The following is a 9465-nucleotide window of genomic DNA, read 5'->3' as shown; positions in this document are numbered from 1 at the left end:
CTTCTTGAGGGGCAAAGCACTGAAAATTTTCCTGAATTTTAATCGAAAACAGAAACGATATTCGGCTATTTGTGATTTGATAAAAAACTAAATGGCTCCTGTGTGTTTGAAACAATACTCCATGAGTCCAGCAAATACATCTCAAAAACAGATTTGGAGCAAATTGAAGCAAAGCCTGAAGAGAAGTTTGGTGGAGAGATTAATGAATTTAAAGTAGTTGTCAACTTCCTTGGTCAAGCAACTGCTAACCTCTCACAAGGATTTTGTAGAATTGTCCGAACGGAAAAAGGGGAAGTAGAATAGAGAGCAAATAGACCAATCCTTCAGCGAAACTCAAATTCGAGGCTTTCGTCGTGTGAAGGTAGATTTTCCTTCGCGCATGTACGGACTTCAAAGCAAGAAATTTTGTCAACTAAAATATCCAGTTTGCCCTGTGACTTAGAAGACCTAGCAAAATTTTGTTGTTTTTGAAGTCGAAAACAGGGCTGGTAACGGGAATGAAGCCGTAACAAGATGGTGCGGCTGGATCACCTTCTTTTCGTCCTTTTAGTTTGGTTGATGCTTTCTCGTGCCAGATGAAATATTATCGTGTATAGTCCTTTTGGGAAATGATTCTATAAGTCTATAACGTGGAGGATTATAGAAAGTAAAGATATAAAATAAAGATGGGCTTTTTGCTAAAGTATTATTTTTTATACGGAAACTCATGTCGAAATCTTGGGCAGAGACGGTGATGTTTTAGTAAGTCAATTAATGCCAAATCAGAAATTGCTACGGTCTTTTAAAAATGATTTTTAGAAAATTTTTATTCTTAGATTATCTTTATTTTTTAACTAGTTATTAAAGCTTATTTTGACGGAATAAAAAGTAGTAGTTGTGTTTACATACTTTTAAGAAACGTGGGTCTATATTGTACTCATATTCTTTAGGTTCAAATTCTGTAAGTTAGTATTTAAACAATTAAATTAGTATTGCCATCAATAAGAAATGAGTTGAAATACTATTTGGCAACTATAAGTTGTATTGGAGATATTTGAAGTACCAAAAACATGCTTAGGAGGCTTGGTTTGTTAAAATTATCTCATTTATCACTTGCTATTTTTATTTTGTCCAATTTTGTAACATTTGGCATCATAGTTATTATTCACAAACACAACATCTAACATCTCTTTTTCCGAATTTTAGCTATTAGAAAAATAGATAAAAGATAAAGTCATTGGAAACCAAGTCCATTAATGGTAGTTGGCAGAGAGCGAAGCACGGTAATGGCATCACAATGGGGAATCAACAGGAACGAAAAGGGGGTTCTTCAATTTTCGGATCGACTCCACTCTACTGAATGCGTGCCGTGCTGGAGAGAGTTAAAAGTTAGTGATGGAAAATGCAATGATCAAGGGGTAGGTGAGAAGACTTTTGCTCAAAAAATTTTATCCTTGGAGGACAAGGTTATTTCCTAAGGGGAAGGGAAGAAAATAATTCGGTCTTCCAAAAAATAATTTTTAGATAATTTTATTATTAGATTATCTTTATCCCTTTTGAGTTTTTATTAAAGTTTATTTTGACTAAGAAAAAAAGTAGTTGTTTTATTTACATAATGTTAGGGAAGATGAGATCCATTGTGCTTCTAATCTTTAGATCCAAGTTCTAAAATCTGATCTTTAAACTAGTATTACCATCAATAACAAGCAGGTTGGAAATTTTTTTTTTAGTAATTATAAGTTGTATTGGATATATTTGGTCTCTCAAAGTGTCAAAAATATGTTTAGGAGATTTGATTTTCTTGAATAACCTGTTTATCACTTACTCTTCTTATTTTGTTCAGTTTCTCATTGCAGACAATTTGTATTTGTAACATTTGATATCAGAACTCGATTATTATTCATAAACACAGCACGGAACATCTCTTTTTTTGAATTTTAGTTTTTAGAAAAATAAATAAACGATGAAGTCATCCGAAACTGTGTCCATTAATGGTAGTTGGTAGAGAGCAACGAAAGGTAACGGCATCACGATGTGGAATCAACTGGAGCAAATGGAGGTGCTTCAATTTTTAGGTTGACCCCACTGAATGCATGCCGTGCTGGAGAGAGCTAAAAATTTTACCTTTGAGGACAAGGTTACTTTCTAAGTGGAAGGGAGTAATATGGTCTTTCAAAAAATAATTTTTTGATAATTTTATTCTTAGATGATTTTTATTTCTTTTGAGTTGTTATCAGGGGTGGAGGTTCTTGAAAATTAGAAGGGGCTATGATACATGTAGACTTTTGTAAAATTTTTAAAATTTCTAGAGAACTATTAAAAATTACATATAAAAATACTGATATGGCCCCTGCACGATTAATTTATAAACTTTATATATAGGATGAAAATATAATTTTTTATTTTGTAAAATAAAGTCAAAGTGGTCCAATTGTTTAATTTTTTTTGTTAATTACTTTTTATTATGAAAAAATGACAAATAGCCTTTTAAAAGTAAGATAAAATTTGGACTCAGATATTTGACATTTGTTTTATTAGTTGTTTTTCCATATTATTTTTTATTTGTAATAGTAGCCTCAATTATCGATCAAAATCCCTAAATCAGAATTGTTGTAGTTATAAGTAAAATTCTCAAATTTCCCACGACGACACCATAGCTATAGATGAAAAAACCATCTAAGATCAATCTCCTATTAACACTTGAGGTTTTAACTTGGCTACTCAGAGATTTACTCCAAGCTCCGCCCCTCGTAATCCTACTAGAAATGTGTAAAAGAGGGGTTTTTATTAATCAAAAACTTATAAAAACAATAACATGATCGTCTTATTTATAATAGTATGAACCTACTTCCTCAATTAATTCGAATAGAAAAACTAAATTACAATTAAACTAAAAATAAAAGATTAAAACATGGAAGCTAGAAGAGCACATAAATCATTAGAAATTTTTAATATTTTCCATTTTAATTTGCATCTAAAATATGTATTACTTAGTTTATTTTCTTAAATATATGGAAAATTAAAATGGTAATATACGTGGAGCACGTACATAAAAAATTAAACACATACGTAGCGGTTTTGTGCGAAATTATTTGATAAAAAAGATCGATCCAATAACTAAAATTAATTGACTCTAAGTTGGTGTTGTCTCCAATATGGTCAATCTTTCTTTTTATTTATTTTCGATTTGGGGCTTTGGAGCATTGTTTTTTATTTATTTGTTACTTGATATATTTGTGTGTTTCGGAAATAAGAACACGTAATTGATTGAAGTATACATGTGGTGAGAAATAAGAACACGTAAGACTTTCGTATTCCATTGTCTAATATTAAGAAAAAATAAAGATAAACGCCCTTCGTCATCCTTTTTCCATGAGGCATCAATCTTGCATGCTTTTGCGAACGAGTTGAACTATTGGCACCTCTCTAATCTCTTCATAAAATTTTCTTTTTAGTTATATTCATTTTATTTATGAAAATATTCTTTTTTTTTAGATACACTTTTCTAAGTTCTCAATTTTCATTTAATTTGTTCTATTATTAAAACTCAAAGTATTATTGTACTATTTTTTTCATTATTTTCAATTTTATTATAACCCTACACACAAATTAAAAAGTTATATAAGTGATAAATTTTTTAGTGTTAATCATTGACTGAAATAACACATATTTCAAATTATAATTTCAAAGCAATTTTAAGTATAAAAATATTTAATCAATAAGGAATCAAAAGAAAACAATAAATTATCCTAAATTTGTATAATTTATTTTAGTTAGATAGGAAGTAACATATAGAATTTTTTTTTTTAAAGGATTGATTATGAATTAAGTAATTTGCTAGAAAAAAATTTATGTGTGTTTAATTTTCAATTACCCTTAATTGTAATTTTATTTAAAGGGGGGTTTTGTAAGAATAATGCAGGGGTGCCAATAACTCGACTCTTTGCGAACATGTACTACTTTTTTTTTTTGTGTGGGCCTGCAATTCTGGTAAATTATACCCATACATGACAATTATGAAAATAATTGTGAAGTCAGAGGCCAGTTTCTTACTAGGGGTCATTTTCTCTTTATATTTACCTTTTTTTTGTGGCTAACTTTAAAAGTCAGATATTGTAGAATGGAATAATATTAGTGTGAATTTTAGCATTTTAAAATTGATTTTAAAAAAATAATATTATGGTGAATTTGACTAAATCCAACATTAATTACTTTTAAGGATATGTTAAAAATTTTAAGCACCCACTCTTCTTAGTAGCTTCTTAACATTGCTTTAAGCTCAAATTTTTATTGTCAAGATATTAACAATTTCACACGGGTCTCTTTAACTTCAAATAAGACCAATAAGATAGTAGTATTCAGAGAGGAGAATTTAACCACAAAAAATTAAAATAGAAGTGATAATTTCTAGATTGCCTTCACTTCAAGTCACCCAATAAACAAATGTGGAAAGTGTTTTAAACTTCCAAGAAGAACATATTAAGAATCAAAAGCTAAAGCAACAAGAAACTCAATAATCGTGGGAATGATTCATCATCTTATTGAACAAACTGAGGCTTTATAAATAGCCTTTACATAATAACAGAAAAGCGAAATATTAGCTCACATTTGCCACAACACCAACATGCTAACACTAACTAACAACTTGAAAGTAGCAACAAGAATATCCTAAAGACTAGGATTTATTTTAACTGAAAGTAGCTAAACTTTAGGAAAACACCAATAGAAACTTTGAATTCTTCTCTTCATTCCCTCCCTTAAACTAGTTCCCAACTAGTTTATCTCAGGAAACTGACAAACTCCTAGTTGACTTCTGAATTTCTAAAAAACATCCACAGTAAGGGGATTTGTCGTCACATCTGCCAACTGATCTTTAGTCCCATTATATACCAATTCAACAACTCCATCTCGAGTTAAATCACGAAGGAAATGGAAGCGCACATCAATGTGTTTGCTTTGACCATGAAGTATTGGATTTTTGGATAACCGAATAGAGGAACTGTTATCACAAAAAATCGTAGTACACTTATTTTCCTCCAAACTCAGCTTCTCAAATATCCTCTTTATCCATATGGCTTGACTTGCACATGCAGCTCCAGGTACGAACTCTGCCTCTGTAGTGGTAAAGTAACAATTGGTTGTTTTTTCGAGGACCAAGCCACAACTCCTGAACCTAGCATAAAGACATAACCTGATGTGCTATTGCAATCATTCAAATCGCCTACATAATTACTGTCTGTATACCCAACCGGACCCTCATTTCCTCATTTTCTGTAAAAAACTCCAAGCTCTATTGTTCTTTCAAGTACCTTATGATCCTTTTGACTACCAACATATGCAATTCAGTTGGTTTTGACATTTACCTACTTACCAAGCTCACAACATGCATTAAATTCGGCCTTGTAGCTGTGAGATACATGAGACATCCCACCATCTGCTTGTACAAAGTCTCGTCAACTTGAACTCCATTTTCATCCTGAAACAACCTACAACTTGGGACTATAGGGTTGTGAACCAAGTTATAGTTCTCCATTTAAAATTTTCTCAATACCTCCGATGCATACTTTCTTTGGTACATGTAAATTCAATCTGACGTTTGCAACACTTCAATACCAAGAAAGTATCTCATTCTTCCCAAATCAGTCATGTCACATTCTTTTAACATAGAACTCTTGAACTCAGCGAACATTATTTCATCATTGCCAGTAAATATTAAATCATCTACATACAAACTGACAATTAGAATTTTACCTCATTCTTTTGTCTTAATGAATAGAGTTTGCTTGCTGTAGCACTTTTCGAATCCTTGACTCACAAAATGTGCTTCAATATGACTGAACCAAGATCGTGGAGCTTGTTTTAGTCCATATAAGGCCTTCTTCAATTTGTACACCTTCTGAGGATATTTCTCTAACTCATAACCCCTTAGTTGCTTTACGTACACCTCTTCCTTGAGTTCTCCATGCAAGAACGTAGATTTAACATCAAGTTGATAGACGTTCCATCCTTTCTGAGTTGCTAGAGGCACAATCATCCTTACGGTATCCATCCTCGCAACCAGTACAAAGACCTCTGTGTAGTCAATCCCTTGTTGTTGCACGTACCCTTTAGCTACCAACCTAACTTTGAATTTTTCTAACTCTCCATTTTCCTTTAGCTTAGTCTTATATACCATTTCAAACCTATCTTTTTTGCACCAACAGGTAAATTGGTGAGCTCCCAAGTATTGTTTTTCTCTATTGCCTTGATCTCCATGTCCATGCCCATCCTTTACTTGTCATGCTTCACGGCCTCCTCAAAATGCATTGGATCTGCTGACGTAAACAAAACCAAATTGACATTTGCATCTTCTTCTTCCTCTGAAAGTCATTTCCCAATTACATAATCTCTCATCCACATAGGAGGTATTCTGTTTCGTCTTTCATTTTCACCATTTTAAGGACTGCTACCCGGTTCAGCGACTTCTTCCTCTTCACTCACTACTGCCTTATTGACATTTGCATCTTCTTCTTCCTCTGAAAGTCATTTCCCAATTACATAATCTCTCATCCACACAGGAGGCTCATCCACACAGAAGGTCTTCTGTTTCGTATTTCATTTTCACTATTTTGAGTACTGCTACCCGGTTCAGTGACTTCTTCCTTTTCACTCATTGCTGCCTCATTTTCTACATCTGTTATCTCATTATCTTCTTTATCTCCACAATTCAAGTTGACCACCATTTGCTCTTCATAATTTTTATCCCAATTCCAAGACTTGTTTTCTTTAAAGACCATATCCCTACTAATTATAATTTTCTTGGCAACAGAATCATAGAGTCTATATGCTTTAGACTCTTCACTCACTCTTAAAAGTACACAAGTGATACTCCTAGCATCTAGCTTTTTTCTTTCGCCTCTGGAACATGCACATGAGCCACACATCCGAAAATCCTAAAGTGTTATATTGAAGGTTTTCTTCCGCTCCAAGCTTCTTCGAGAGTTTGATTCATCATAGCTAATGTTGGACATCGATTTAGAGCATAGAACGCCCAATTCACTACGTCTAGCCAAAATGTCTTGGGGAGTTTTTTTTTTCATATACATACATTGAACCATGTTCATCACTGTTCAATTCTTCCGCTCGGCTACTCTGTTTTGTTGAAGAGTATAGGCTGCGGTCAATTATCTTTTGGTACCATGCTGGGAGCAGAACTCATTGAATTCAATGATGTGAACTCCCCTCCTTGATTTGTTCTCAAACATTTAATATATCCTCCTACTTTTTTCTAAACATAATTCTTAAAATGTTTGAATAAGTTCAATGCTTCTGACTTTTCTACTAAAAAGTAAATCCATGCTTTTCTAGAAAAATCGCCAATAAAACATATAAGGTACCTGTTCTTGCTTTTGGAGATTGGATAAATTGGACCGCAAAGATCGGCATGAATAAGTTGAAGCTTTTTAGTAGCCCTCTAATTGCTCTTTCTTGGAATTGTATTAATGTTTTGCTTCTCAGTCAGACAATCTTCACACACTCTTGATGGAGCATCAAAGTGGGGCATACTGATAACTCTAAGAAATGAGAGTTATTACATCAATTTTAGACTTGAATCAAGATTACTTAGAGAACAAATAAGGTGTTTTTATTACATTTTGCACAAACATTCATTGTAGTTGAGTCTTAATAAATTTTGCTTGAATCAAAGTAATTTGTGATAAAAATAGGTGAATAATTGTAGGTTTTCGGAGAGTCTAAATTCATGAGGAGATGTTAAAGCATTAGAAGGGCAAAAGGAGGAAAGAAGATGGCCACAAAAAGAAGTAAAGTACAATTGAGAATAAGGCAGTGTTTTAGCAGATGTTAGAGCAACCTATACTGCAGCAATCTGGGAGCAATGCGCGAGAAAATTTAGGTGGGGATCAGCCGTTAAAAGCGTAATCTGCATGCTTCCTATTTTAACGCATGCATGCTTATGGGCTTTCGTTTTGCCCTAATTTGCAATATAAAAGGGAAGCATGCACCACATGGAAGGGCAGCAAGGAATTATCATCTAATAATTGAAAGGCAAGAAGAAGAAGATCGAGGTTGAAGAGTACTGTTGGGTAATATTGAAGAACCGTGCAGAATTCTTTGTCTTTCACCGTGCTCAACTTATATTTCTATTCTTCCTTTAATTGTTTGGATGTATTCTGTAATCAACATATTTATGTTTACTTTTATCATTCCGAATATGAACTAAATTTACTTGTAGTTGAGTGACAAACAATCGAAAGGGTTATGGGCTGTTCTTATTTGTTGTTATGGCATTGCTGTAGCATTTTACTCCAATAGTTTTTATGAATATAACTGTTATTTCTGTTGACCACCCATTTAATAGTTCCAGTTAAGATAGAGCAACAAAAGGGCATGTCTTAGCAGATATTATTAGGGTATTACTTGATCATAAGTCAAGTTTCCTAGATTAAGTTATCTTGAATCCCATAAGGGCAATAATTGAACTCAAGATTCGTGACACACTAGACATAGGTGTTCACCTTGTAGGGTGGTAAGGTTAAAGATCATAATATCATACCATAAGTGGATTAGCAACTGGTCATTGTTAATAAATTTAAGGGTATGAGAAGTCCAATATGCGACAGCTGAGGATGCAGATAAACTCTGCCCAGTGCTGCAGCACTAGTCACAATAACCGGTTCTAATTTGATGAACAACAGTCAACCCCTAAGGAGAGTTTGATCATTCAACTACCATAATCTCAATTGAATCTTAGACATACTTAACTTAGTTCGTTTTATTGCAATTTTATTTCATTCTTACCTTAATCATTGATTACAATAGGAATTACTTGACAATTGTTTGTTTTAGTCTTAAGTTGAGTTGCGTTATTGTGATTGCTTTAGCAATTAGAGTAACATCAATCCCTGTGGAGACGATCTTGAATACTTATCACTTTATTACTTGTTGTGTATACTTGTACATTGGCATTGGTAATAATTACTTATAGAAATACACCAACACATACCTTCTACCATCTTTTTGTACTGCAATGTCCTAAATCCTTTGTAAATCAAGTGTCCGTAGCGACGATGCCACAGATGCGCCATATCTTGTGTACGAGTATAGAGACAGGATGATGTTCGAGTAATCGCTCTTTGCGGCAGAAAGCTTGCAATCATCATAAATATTCAATTTGTTATCATATCAGTTGTTACAATCAACCCTTTCTCTAGATGATACATCTTGAGCTTTCCATGTTGAATGACAATTGCTAGATCTCTTTTTTGAAGTTGTCCAATGCTTAGCAAATTATTTCTCAATTCTGGTACATAAAAAACTTCACTGACAACATGAGTAGTACCTTTTACTTTTAGTCTCACATTGCCTCTACTTGTCATCTCTATTCTTGTATTTTTTCCCAACTTCACTGTATGCTTGAAACTTTCATCGAAATCACAGAACAAGCTCTTGTCACCATTCATGTGATTTTTGCACCCCTAGTAAAAA

The 9465-nt window shown here is 33.1% G+C and overlaps 1 long non-coding RNA gene across 1 annotated transcript; it reads left to right on the top strand.

Annotated features, from left to right (window-relative positions):
* Positions 1-4602: 4602 nt before the first annotated feature.
* LOC127903012 (uncharacterized) lies at positions 4603-8326 on the top strand. Its single transcript, XR_008055767.1, has 2 exons — positions 4603-5078; positions 7700-8326. It is a non-coding gene; the product is annotated as an uncharacterized LOC127903012 (long non-coding RNA).
* The last annotated feature ends 1139 nt before the right edge of the window (positions 8327-9465 follow it).

This window comes from Citrus sinensis, chromosome 6, assembly GCF_022201045.2.
Source record: "Citrus sinensis cultivar Valencia sweet orange chromosome 6, DVS_A1.0, whole genome shotgun sequence".
In the NCBI taxonomy this organism is placed as follows: Eukaryota; Viridiplantae; Streptophyta; class Magnoliopsida; order Sapindales; family Rutaceae; genus Citrus; species Citrus sinensis.
This window is presented reverse-complemented; position numbering and strand designations above follow the sequence as displayed.